General features: G+C 43.2%; 1 pseudogene; it reads right to left on the bottom strand.

Moving 5' to 3' along the window:
• LOC119252292 (patr class I histocompatibility antigen, alpha chain G-like) overlaps window positions 1-9,614 on the bottom strand; it is a 32,245-nt pseudogene extending 22,631 nt beyond the window's left edge.
• Window positions 9,615-13,707: the final 4,093 nt, after the last annotated feature.

Raw genomic sequence — 13,707 nt, 5'->3', positions numbered from 1 at the left:
AAGAGATGATCTTAATTTAATGGTTGATACATATATCAAACTAAACATTGAAGCCAGAGTTTTTAAAAGTACTGCAGAAACCACTAAAAACAGTTAGGAGAAAGTTCTGGAATAGTTTTTATGCTTCTATTTGATATTTGGATGGAAAACTGGAGATATCTATGGGCCACCTAATCATCAAATACTGGCTCATTCCAGTTAATAAATAAACCATTAAAAATCTACCTATTAAATGTTAGATTTACCTACCTACTAAAAGTTCACTGAATTTTGATCTTTGGAGACATCACTTTTCTGAAGACAGTATTAAAAGAACATTTCATTTCTGTGGGATTTTGTGGGTGGCACTCTGGAGATTTTTAGTTGTCATTTTGAGGATAACATTCTTGTTGCCACAAATATAATTATCAGATATTACTAGTTACTAGTTCTTTGAAGAAGTAAATATTGGGGAGGTGTGGGAGAATAAATATATCTTCTAAAATATTACCATAAAGTTCAGGACTGACCACTAACTAGAAGGTATTTCTGTATGTTTCTGTATGTTGTGAAACTGTGAGTTCATAAGAGATTTCAGTTCAATTTTGTCTCCATTAAGTAAATATAAAAAGAAAATTGAAGTTTGAATAGAAAGCTATTTACCAGTGTTCCATGTCTGATAGTTATTTACATTCATCTCTTGAATTTACACCTTAACCCAACCATACATGTCTAGCAGGTTTGCATTGAACACTTACATTTCATGGTCAGAACGGAATCAGAAGCGAAGGATACTGACCATCTATTTGAATGAATCTATATCTATTGCCTTGTTTTGATTTATAAGAACTATCTGGGAAAGATAGGAACTTTGCTGTTTGTGTAGTAATAATATAGTAATTATAGCTGTTATTTTGGTGAGAAAAATTAATTTCTCCTATAGTAATTTGGTGAGAAAAAATTAATTTTTCCTATAGTAAAATATGAATTTAATATTTTAAAAAGAAAATCATAAAGAACTATTCTTCATAATCACAGATACAAAAATCCTTAGTTAAATATGGGCAAATTCAATGCAGAAATTTATTTACAGACTGATACATTATGACAAAACACTTTATCCCAGAAATGCAAGGTTGGTTTTGTGTTCAGTAGTCCATCAATATTACTCATCATGTTAACAGAATGAAGAAACAAAATCACAGGGTCTTTTCAGAATATGAATTAAAAAGCACATGACAATATTAAAAATTCATTCGTGACCAAAAAACCCATTCTGATCGAACTGGAATTGAAGAATTTCCTGTATCTGATAAAAGGTATTAATAAAAATCTTACAGTTGATATAATACTCAAGGACAAAGTAGTGTTTTCCCTCTAAAATTGAACACAGGGACAAGATAACCTCTCAAATTTAAAGTGGTATCCCTCACCAATGGAATATAGCAAGAAAATGAAGTAAAAAGAACAATATTTTCTTACATAAAAATTTTAAGTAATTCAGAAGCAATTACTAGGGCCTCCCCGGTGGCGCAGCGGTTGAGCGCTGGGTTGCGAAGCTGCGCGCGGCCTCTGCGGCGCCGGTTCGATCCCCGGCTGCTCCCCGGCCACCAGAGGAGGGTCCCACATGGCGCGCAGACCTCTCCTGCCGCCCGCTGCTCCCCTCAGCAGTGTACTTTGGTCCTTCTGCCTGCTCTGCTCCCCGCTCTGGCTCTGGTGAATTCTCTCGCCCTCCCGCGCTTCTGACTGTACCCAGTGCATGTATAAACAAAACAAACAAACAAACCAGCAAACAAATAAATAAAGCATGCCTCTATAAAAAAAAAAAAAAAAAAAAAAAAAAAACAAAAACAGAAGCAATTACTAGCGATAATATAGAAATTTGAAAATGTTGTAGGATTATGACCATATGCTAAGTTCAGTTGCTCTTTTATGTACTAGCAGCAAATCAACTGTTTATAATGAAATCTTAGAAATCCAATTATATGGTTAGGTGGAAGAGTATTGGTTGTTTGGTATACATTTGTAGAGGTGTGAACCTATATTCCAAAAACATACAGTCTTATAAATTAATGTTACCTCAATAGACATAATTAAAAATGAAAAAATTCCATTTTCAAGAGTAATTAGAAAAATCAGCATTCTCAGAAATAAATTAAACACAAATATACAAGACCTCCACACTAAAAGTTATAAACCACTGCTGAGAGAAAAGGAAAACACAAATGAGTGGACATAAATACTTTTTCCTTTTAAAAAAGAACAAATTGCAAAATTTACAGTACCTGAATTCAAAATTTACTAAAGCTGCATTAATCAAGACAGTGTGATACTGACATAAGTACTGACAATTACTAACAGAACAGATTAGAGTGTCCGGAAATAGATACACTTAGTTTTTAACAAACACAGCAAAGTAATGCTTTGGGGTCAAGGAAAACCTTTTTTTTTTTTTTTTTTTTCCCAAGGAAAACCTTTTCAGTGAAAGGTACAGGAACAATTGGGTATTCAACTGCAAAGTTTATTTTAAAAGGAACCTGAATATTCTTCAGCATTGCTCTTATCTGCTCTTACCCTTTTCTAGAGACACATTAGTAATGTATGACTACTGATCAGTATCAACAATCAAGACAATGTTTCCGCTATTCCAGTGCTATTCCTACTACAGGGATAGCACCTTATCTTTATAAAAATAGCCTTTTTAAATTATTAAAATAACAGTAGTCATTTTAAATTATTAAAATAACAGTTCCAGCATTAAAGTAAAAAGTACACAATAGTTGCCTATTATACAACCCAGGAATCACTGAAATTGAGATGATGTTTTTAAGCTTTTACAAATGATATCATAAAATTGGTACAGTACCTTTTTTACCTAATACTATTTTGCATGTACTTTTTTATGATTCCTTGCAATTTTATTATTTTTGTTTGAATGTAATGTGACATTAGCTTTCGTTTCAACTTATTCTCATGACATTTGTATGTCATTTTCATGACATTTCATTTCCCAAAGAAATAAATTTTAATTGCAAGCTATATCCAAATTGCATACCTAATAAACATCTATTTCTAGAGTACATAACAAACTGATGACTTTTCTATGGAAATAGCCCATTTCACAATCCTCTATCAAAAATGTAATTTGAGGGACCTCCCTGGTGGCGCAAGGGGTTAAGACACAACCTATAGTGCTATCCACAGCCACTGCAGCACAAGTTCAATCCCCTGCCAGGGAGCTACCCACATGGCTCAGCAGACCTCTCCTGACTAACCCACTGCTTCTCTCAGCAATGTACTTCGCTAGATCTGCCTAGTCTGCTTCCCACTCTGTCTCTGCTGAATCCTCTCACCGCCCCCCATCCCCACCACACACACACACCTCTGGCCTGTACCCTAGTTCTTGTATGCATAAATAAATATTTTAAAAATGTAATTTGACTGTTGAGAAAGCAAGGAAGTAAGGGTGAAATAAATTGATTTTTGTCCTTTTTGTTATGTTAGACATATTTTGTGTACTTTGTATACTTAGTTATGACATTGACCTTGAGGAAATTTAGGGCAGGTTTCAAAACTGAGCATTTCAAAATTATATTTAAGTGTCCTGTTACAAGAAAAACAATAGAAGCAGTCTCCAGGCAGTAAAATGGATGACAGGTAAGATGGTCCATGGCTACTGTTGATTGTTGAAGTTCTGGCAACATGAACTATCTGGTCAACTATGGTCTCATCCAGGAATTTCAAAATTATGTACAAGAATAAAGTTTGCCTCTTCATGTGGCCTTCCACTATAGCCCACTTTGTGAAGTGAAGACCAGAGAGAGGTAAGCTTCAGGGAGAAAGAAGACAGGAGGAAATGCAGAAAGGAGAAGCAGATTTGGACCAAAAGCACTTCCTAGAATCTGTCAGCTTAGTTGCAGGTTTCACTTCCTCCCAGAACTCAAATGCCTGTTGAGCATTATTTCTGGCACAAGTTACACATCGTTCACTAACTGACTTACAGAGCGTTGGCAAGAAGCTGATGAAAAAAAAGTTTTTGGATGAGCTTTTCTGGAGCCATTTTCCCCAGATGTGTGATCTGGTGATATGCTAGTACAAGGTGATTTCCCGGTGCTGCGGGGACAAAAAAGCCGCCCGTCAGGCAGTCTCCACCACCCCCTTCACCTGGTGGGCGCCTTTGGAACTTGCCTGCCACCTAGGCTATTCTTTCGAATAGAGGCGAGTGGGAGCTCATGAATGGGAGCAGCATGCCTTGTGGTCTCAGCTTCCAGGACACTTAAAGGGGAGGCAGCGACCACCAGGGCGGACGTAAAGGTGGGAAGCACCGGAGCCGGTCATCAAGCTGCTTGTGTAGCTGCCTCAGCTAGACAATGGTCGGTTGCTGTGGGGTCAGCTCCCTTTTGGTGTCCTCTGCAGTGTATGATGGCCACTGCGCGTGGACACCAAACTGCTTCTAACAACTGGATGCTTTCAGTTTTATTTTTAATTGTTTTGCCAGAAGCTGTAAGGAGCCCTCCTTCTTTATAGATTGCTCCACCCTTGTGGACTGTGTCAAAAGCGTAGCGCGAATCTGTGAAGATACTGACTGCCTGGTCTCTACCAACAGATAGGGCAGGAATCAACCCAAAAAGTTCCTCCCTCTGTGCCCACCAGCCCCCGGGAAGAGCGCAGGACTCCCAAAACCCTGCAAGTGGTAGTAACAGCTGTAACCAGCCCTGCGGGTGGGTGTTGTCCTTCAGAAAGCTGCTACTGTCATGAAAGAGTGTGCGATTAGGGTGGGCTAGAGGATGATCTTTAAGGTCTGGTCGGCTAGAGAAAACTTATTCCAGAAGTTCTGAGCAATTATGTTCTGGGGTACCCGCTTCCGAGGGAATTATGAGGTGGGTTAATCATGGGGACAGTTTCCAGAGCTACCTGAGGATTCTCACAGAGCAAACCTTGGTACCGAGCTAGGCAGGAGCTGGAGGGAAATCTGTGCGCTGGCCCATTTATTAGGGAAATTACAGCGTGTGAGGTTTTAACACTGAGAGGCTGTCCCAGGGTGAGCTTATCTGCCTCTTTGATTAGGAAAACAGTGGCAGAGAGTGCTCAGAGACAGGGGGGCCATCCTGCTGCCACCGGGTTCACATGTTTAGAAAGATATACAATGGGGCACTGCCAAGGCCCCACAGTCAGTGTTAAGACCCCCAGAGCCACTTTGTCCTTCTCATGTACAAAGAGATTAAACAGCTTGCTCATGCCTGGTAATCCCAACGCGGGAGCACCCCCCAGTGTGTCCTTCATGTGTTGAAAGGCAGCCTCTGCTGCGTCAGTCAAAATTAAAGGGCTATTTTCAGGTCCATTTAAAAGTTCACAGAGCCGCTTTGCTAAAGCTGCAAAACTCGGAATCCAGATCTGGCAAAAGTTGGCCGCTCCCAAAAATTCTCAGAGGTTTTCGGGAGTTTTTGGTTGGGGTATGGAGGTAATGACCCATTGCCACTCACCCCCAACTTTCTCTTGCCTTGTGATAAGTAAAAGCCTAGGTACTTTACATGTTGCTGACAGATCTGCGCCTTTTTCCATGAAACGCAGTAGCCTAAGTCAGTTAAAAGCTGGAGGAGGGGGCCTCCCCCGTGGCACAGCGGGTTGAGCGCTGGGCTGCGAAGCTGCCTGCAGCCTCTGCAGTGCCAGTTCGATTCCCAGCCACCCAGGGAGAAACCCACATGGCGTGGCAGACCTCTCCTGCCTCGCCCGCTGCTCCCCTGAGCAGTGTCTTCAGTTCGTCTGCCTGTTCTGCTCCCTGCTCTGTCTCTGGTGAATTCTCTCACCCTCTTGCACCTCTGACTATACCCCATGAAGGTCCGTGCAACAGCTGACGGTGGACCACAAACAGGCCATCCAGGACCTTCCCTCCCCTGAATCGCCAGAACAAATCCTTTCCTTCCTAGGTTTGGTGGAATTCTTCTGTCATTGGATCCCTAATTTTGCTTTCCCTGCCAAGCCACTGTATGACACAGCAAAAGCCTCCCCCCGAAGGACGACTCCAATCCCCTGGGGAAGTTCCCAGGGCTTTCCTTATCTTCACACATATCCTTCTTAAGGCACCTGCCCTTGCCCTTCCTCATCCAGAAAAGCCTTTGCTCCTGTTCACAGACGAACGTTGGAGTATTGCGGCAGGCGGCCTTTCCCAGCCTCTTGGGCCAGCCCTGCATCCTATTGCTTATCTCTCCAAGCAGATGGATCCCACCGTTAGATCCACCCGATGGATCCCGGGAACCTCTCAGACTTACACTGGGAAGACCTACCCAAGCACATTCCCCGCACTGCCTTCAGGACCTCCTGTCTCACTGCTTGCTCTCCACTCTCACTCCTTCCCTTTTACAAGATTTCCATATATTTTTTATCAAAAACCCTCTGGTGAGCCTCACTCAGTCTAATTCTCTCAACCCAGCCACTCTTCTGCCTATCACTGGTCCCCTTCTGCTGCTCATTCGTGTCCTAAAATCCTGAAAGAAATGCAAACCTCCAGACTGACTCTCCTTTGTCAGATTCCTACTGTGTTTGTAGAGGGCTGCCTAGGCCACTGTTACCATAAATTGAGTCATTGACACAGGAAAACTGCCTGGAAGAACCACCTTACAAAAAAGCAAAACTCATAGGACTTAACCAGGGCCCTGACCCTCAGCAAACATAATAAAGTCAACATCGATATGGATTCAACATATGCCTTCCTTATTGCTCACAGTCATGCTGTGATTCGGCAGGAAAGAGGGTTCCTTTCCACCAAGGGGCCCCCCATCATTAACGCTAAACTTATCCTTAAGCTTTTAATAGCCTTGCAGCTTCCAACTGAAGTTGCCATTCTCCACTGTAAAGGACACCAACGGACAATTCTTACATTACCACAGGGAATAATAAGGCGGATGCAAGGGCTCTCGCTCTCACAACTGACTCTGCTGCAGACCCTGCCCCTGTTCTCTTTCTATCAGTCCCCTCCATCACTCCGGCTTATGAGCCTAATGAACGCCAATTCCTGAGTCCACTCTGCTTCCACCCCTCCTTGAGTGCAAAACCTGTGCTTGCATGTCACCTCAAGGGCAAGTTCGCCCAACTTCTTCTTTTGCAGTTCGCCAATTGTATGGACACTAACTGGGACAGGATTGACTTCTCCCTACTCAGACAACTGCTCCAGGAACACGCAGACCAGTACTTACCCAGTCCTGCCTCGCATCTCGACCTCCAATCGACCTTCCCCACCACTGCATCCGGGAGACCAAGTCCTGCTCAAATTGCTTCAACCAAAACCTCTGCAGCCTCCATGGACCGGTCCGCACATGATCATTCTCCCCACGCCTACAGCGGTAAAAATTCTGGGACACCCCTCCTGGCACCATCTATCACGGTCAAACATGCCCCCTAAGACAAACAGTATGTATGTCATAACCTGGGTCCTACTAGGATGCGCATATTGGGGGTGCCCTTACCAGTCATGCACAGTGCACCTTCCATACAAAGGCCAAATGTTCTCTCTGGTCCATCATAATACGGGCTTCGATATGAATCAAGTTAGCTATGCTATTTCAGATCCTTGAGACCAACGTTGGGTACAGGGAGTCCAAGCCATAGTGTACACTGGCTGGCATTCCTACCCAGTGGCAACACTGTCCATCTCGAGGGAATATGTCCCGACACAAAATGCCACAGTCCAAGTCTCCCAGGACATCCTCCATTCAGAACAAGTCCTATAAAATTAGCTAACATCGTTAGAAAATACCGAGACACCCTCAATCTGGATTCATATAATCCAAAATGCAATAACCTTCCTAAATGACTCTTTTGGGACTAACACCTCCTCTTGTTTCCTCTGTGCTTCCCTTCAGAGGACTCTACTGGCGGCAGCTCCAATTAATCTCAATACCACTACGACCAAGATAATGGACGCTGCTTGCCAGACTCCCCAACTCTCAGTTCCCCCTATGGGACTCCAATCACAGCTACCCCTGCTAGCAAACTGATGTCCTTGTCAGCTTTCATTCCTGTACTTCTAACATTTCGGTTAACGAATAAATATCTCCTTAGAACAAACCTCTGTCTTTAGCATCATTAAAAAGACAGCTCCCCTCCCTGGCACAGGCCGCTCTCCAAAACCGGCGGGCTCTGGACCTGTTAACGTCTGATAAGGGGGGTACCTGCCTGTTCCTCAGGGAAGAATGTTATTACTAGTAAAACCGGGGACTCCAACTCTCCGCTGACATGGTTTCAAAATCCTGTAGTGTCATGGCTCCTCCCACTCTTGGGGCCAATACTAATGATAAGCTTATTTTTTCTTTTTGCTCCTTGCCTCCTAAAATTCATACAGGCTCCCATTCGGGAAATGTATCCTACCACCTTTAACCAACAACGTCTCCACCCTTATTTTCGCATCCCTGCAGAAGACCCTCATAACCAGGCCTGAGCCACCCCCTTGGTCTTTGCCCCCTTTCATCAGGAAGTAGCCAAAGAAAGAACCATTGCCCCTTTTCCTATTAACAAAAGGCTGGTATGAAAGGTCCATGCAGGAGGCCAGAATGCAAAACCCACCAGGTAGCCCACCTGGGCACAGTAATGCGGAAGCCTGCCTAGAGGATACAGACAATGAAACTTCCCCCTCCCTACAAATATTTTCTCAGAGAAAGAAACTAACCCCCCCACCCCCCTACCCCCGCCTGTCCCTAGCCTGTCCGTGCCTGCTCTGACTGAACTGTATCTGCTCTGAACTGTATCCATGCAGGAAAGGCCTGAACAACCTCTAACCAGGAATCTATGTACGGGAACTGAGTTGGGCTCCCTGTCTTATGAGTAACAGCCTGCCAGACACAGCGAATGGTGGGGATGCCTAGGGTGCCTCTGCCGGCCAGCCGACGCCAAGAGCCGGCCATTCCAGCTCACAGAATGTACTAGCTTCCCAGGACTGAGCTTAACACCATAGTCTCCTGAGAATCCCTTTTGGAAGTTTTTAAGCATGGTTTCAAGGACCATGTTTTTGCTTCGTTTCCACCCCATTATGAAAGATGATGCAGCAAGAGGAGGGGAATACACAGGCGCTTTCCCTGGCCACACTTCTCTCGAAGCTGGCTACAAGCCTTGACATACAAGTGAGTCCGAATAACGACCCCCCGCCCCTCCAGGCTCTGGCCAGGCTAGTCACCGTGAAGTCCTCCAGCTTTGTCTATGGAACTGCAGGCAAAAGCCCAATCTATCTCCGTAGCTGCAGCCGTGGAGATTTCATACACACACACACCACTCTCTCTCACACACACCAGAGGTTATAACCATCCCTCCCTTTCTGGGAGTTCCAAGGTTCCTGACCAAAACCAAATGAGACCCTCGAGGTCTCCCTGATTGGTGATCAGCCTCTCCTTCCTCCACTCTGGGCAGGCCACATGGGAACCAGGGTCCCGGGACCTTACCTGATCCGAATCCGACTCCGGCACCAAGTCCTGGCCTCACTCAGCCATTTGGAAGTCTGGCCCGGGAGGCCTTGTGGGGGCCAGGCAGCAGCAACCAAGTCAGAGACCATGGAAAGTCCTCAGGGGAGTGCACTTCCCCTTGGTTGGCTCTCCCTCTCCTCCCCAACTCTGTGTCCTCCTAATCCCATGGCTCAAAGGGCCAATGAGCTTGTTGTTCCCCGCCAATGCACCAAAATGTAGAAATAAATTCTACTTTTTACCCAGGAAGAGGAAGAACAAATGGTACTTCAGGAATGGTGAGGTCACGAGAAGCTTTATGACTCACGCATGAGGTCCCAGACCTGGGTAGTCCGGTAAGGTCTGAGCACCCATTTACAGACAAAGACTTTCTTTTATTCATAACTATCCTTACATTGATAACATCATTCCTGCAAAGATAGACTAACTTGGCTGGCTGCCTGATCTTGTAATTTTGTTAGTCTTCTAAGGAAAGAGTTGTTAAGAGAGCAAAACTTGTTCATTACAATGGCATTGGATTATGAACTGCACCAGGCTTAAGACCCTCTTAGCAGGGAGCTGCGAAGATTTATTTTCCCCTTCACTGCCTCTGCACTCTGTGAAACTTCTCAATCATTGCAATACCCAGCTCCCAACTTACTTTATGTCAAATCAAGTTTCTGTTAAAGAGAACATGACTTGTGGGAGATTTTCTTTCATCAGCAACCAACCCTCCTCATGCTAAGTATGTTTGACTTTGCCCTTGGAGAGATTTAGTCCTTCAATCTAAGTATTCCTGAGAGCTATAAACTTAATATTGCCAGCTCACTTACTGAGGTGCTGATAGAATTACCCAGGTCCTCTCTGCTCTCTTGAAGTCTCAGTGTCAAACTTGTTCACATATTTTCCTGGCTTGAGAGAATTTCTTGTCAGAATGCATAGGATTCAATAATCAGTGACTCCTTCACATAGTTTACTTCTAGTCCCTTTCTAATCTTGGAAATGAAATCAAATTTAATTTGCTCTATTATTGTTCCCGATGTAGCCAGTAATTTTAATACTCTGAGAAGGAAGTATTTGAGCATTTGTGAATGTCAATCTGTTCTCAAAATTTTTTTGTTGGATGAAACAGAAATTTACATGGTATATTTTCAGTGACTGCAACAAAAAGAATGACATTCACTAACAATGTTAAAATATTTTAGTATTACCAATATAATTTTTATTGGTCCATATAGCTGAAGGGTATGTCTAGAAAGCCAATAATATCATAAAGATATGTCTAAAATTAAGACAACTCAAAAATATCCTGATAGGAATTTTTCACTCACATGACCAAGAAAATTATCTTTACAATTCATTTGGCAATTCTGTCTACTTTGTATGAGATATTTTTAACTTGGAAAATGAGTTTATAGATATATTAGGTTTTAGACACTTGATTTCTCAGTACTTCTGTAAAACACCCACTCTTAAACTATTGTGAACATTTATTACAACAAGTAACTCAAGCAAATATTGATCATTAAATATTCAACACTCTTCTAGGTGCTGTAGGTGATGTAGGAAACAAAAAGATGAGATGTGTTCTTTGCCCTCCTTTACCTGGTAAAGTAGCTGAGGGAATATATAAAACAATAGTGATGAAACAGGACAATGTAGAGTGATGTGTGTGCTGATTTTCTTTTTGAAGTTATGAGATGAGGAGACAGAACCAAACACAAAAAGGAAGCAGATGTGAAGAACAATACATGAACAAAAGTGAACTTCTGATAATTTTTCTGTTCTTCCCTTTTTGGGGACACTGGAATGAATCAAAACTGAAGTGGTTGGAGAGAACTAGAGAAGTGGGATTTGACTTGGGAATTGAAGAAAAACACAGAACTTGAAAGGAGAAATGACTAAAAGGACAACCTAAGTCAAAATATGTTGTCAGTTGCCATAATGATGTTGGTCAATTCCTTGTAATATTTGTAAGAAATCATTTACACACACACACACACACACACAAAGTCTGTAGGACTATTTGTCTGGACAACTCTAATACACCTACCCTTTAATTTTTAACTAAACTGCTATGTACAGTTGGGCATCAGTGCCTCCCTCTTTTCCACCAATATTTCTGTATCTATCCCATGTTGAGGACAGGGCAGGGCTCTGTGTTTAATGGTCATTTTCCTTAAACTCATGTTTCTCCTATTCTCCATTTCCTCTCAGTTCTCTTTTCTGAAACTACATTTCTTCATCTTGTGTTAAACTCTTCCTCTGGGCCCAAGCATTCTCCCCACACTGTCATCAAAAGAAACATAAGGTGCTTATAGTACAAGAAAAGCAGCAGCTCACTGGCAATACGGATTTTAGGACATCGTCATCCATCTTCCCATCACAGGGACTCTCTCACTGGCCATTTCTCTTCTCGGGCCCTGTCTGTCACCATCGTGCTTCACTTCCCTCTTTTTAAACCTTGCTCCCAAATTCTTCACTCTTACAGGAGCCCCATTTTGCTGACCTGTCTCCCCAAAAGGGTTGGGTGGGCCTCTCTCCACAGGCCCAGGAAGGGTCTCCTCCAGGGATGTCACCCGCGTGGAGACCCTGTGCCTAAGGAAGCTGTTACTGTCACTTCAATCGTGCAGAATATTTTAAATTAAGAGTCATGAAGGACTTAGGAGCTTTTTGCCCTCTTCCCTTTTCCCAATAAAAGAAGTAATCATGGTTCCCCCTTTTAGAGACCACAAGAATGTGTCAGCAGTTTGGAGGGGACCATCCCAGTCACGTGTTCAGCGACCATGTCTGTTCTGCTGAGGATCTCATCTTTACTGTCAGAGAGAAGCTGAGTCACCCCCTTCTCATCCGCCCATCCTGGCACATCTCCTTCCTTCTCCTGATGCCTCAGGGCCATAAACACAGAGTAAACATCACAGGCTCACGCCATTATTATTCATATTATTCATTGGAATTCATAAGCATGTACATCTCCACACACATGCTATTAAATTTTGGTCTGTTCACCCACAAATCTGTCTGTTGTGAATTTGTTCACCCATTTAGTCTTAGAAAAACTCAGAGGGGATGGGGGAATTATCCCTTGCCCCAGTACAACTCCCTCATCTGAAAAAAGCCTCATTTCTGTTACCTTAGTGCGTAAAAAACTTAATCTCTTTTGACTAAACCTCATCAAAAAGTTATCAAAAGTTATCACTTTAATTAATAATACAAAGATGTAAATTTAAATGTCCTCATTTAAATAGGGGTTTTGTCCATTTTTTTCAGAGGACCATTGAGATGACTATAATTTATTCAAGAGTTATTAAGATACGCTGTATGCCAGGCATGGCTGTAGGTGCTAGGCATAAACCAATGAACAAATCAGGCAGCCCCTGATCCCATGGAGGAAAGAGGCAGACCCTAATATTTGCCTATTGCAAAAACCATTCACCCCTCTTTTATTTTTTTTTTTTTTTTACTAAAAGATGCTGTTTTCTTTGGAGCCAATGTGTCATGTTTGTTCAAAGTCACATTTCCTAGTTCCCTATGTACCAATAACAGACCACATGACATTATTTTGATTGATGGAAAAAGGTGAAAAACTTATATTCTGAGTTAGCATTGGTCAAATTTCTTGACAGGGAATTAGTGAGGGGGCAATCAGTGTGGACCTCTGGGAGTGGGGTGTTCCAGACAGAAGTTCAGTGATTGCAAGCGTCCTTGGATGGATCTTGTCTGGAGGGTCCTAGGAACAGCAAGAATGGCAGTGCTGCTGGAATGCAGATGTTGGGGAAGAAACAAATCTTTGTCCATCCTTGTAAGTTCTCATGCCAGGAAATTGATTAAGTAGCCATAAGATAAAATAGCAAGAGCAAAGATACATCTTAATTGCATGGGCACAGAGGCCCAAATATGGCTAGTAGAACTTCTTGGTCATTCCAGTGTGTTATGTAGTAATAAAACTTGTTAGGAAAGAGATCTTGGATCTTCTGTATTTCAATTTTCTTCACCTCAAAATGATCAGCCTGCCATGTTAGCACACCCTGGGGCAGGCTGGATGGTCTTGAGAAGCTAGCAAAGAGGGCAAGGTGGAGAGTTCAGAGTCAGAGAGGTAAACAGATAATGAAGGGTTTTCCAGGGCCTGGTAATATAGACTCCAAAAAGTATAGAACTCTAGGGCCTCCCCGGTGGCGCAGCGGTTGAGTGCTGGGTTGCGAAGCTGCCCGCGGCCTCTGCGGCGCCGGTTCGATCCCCGGCTGCTCCCCGGCCACCAGAGGAGGGTCCCACATGGCGCGCAGACCTCTCCTGCCGCCCGCTG

Source organism: Talpa occidentalis, unplaced genomic scaffold (genome assembly GCF_014898055.3).
Source record: "Talpa occidentalis isolate TD23 unplaced genomic scaffold, MPIMG_talOcc4v2.1 talOcc4.2, whole genome shotgun sequence".
Taxonomy (NCBI): domain Eukaryota; kingdom Metazoa; phylum Chordata; class Mammalia; order Eulipotyphla; family Talpidae; genus Talpa; species Talpa occidentalis.
This window is presented reverse-complemented; position numbering and strand designations above follow the sequence as displayed.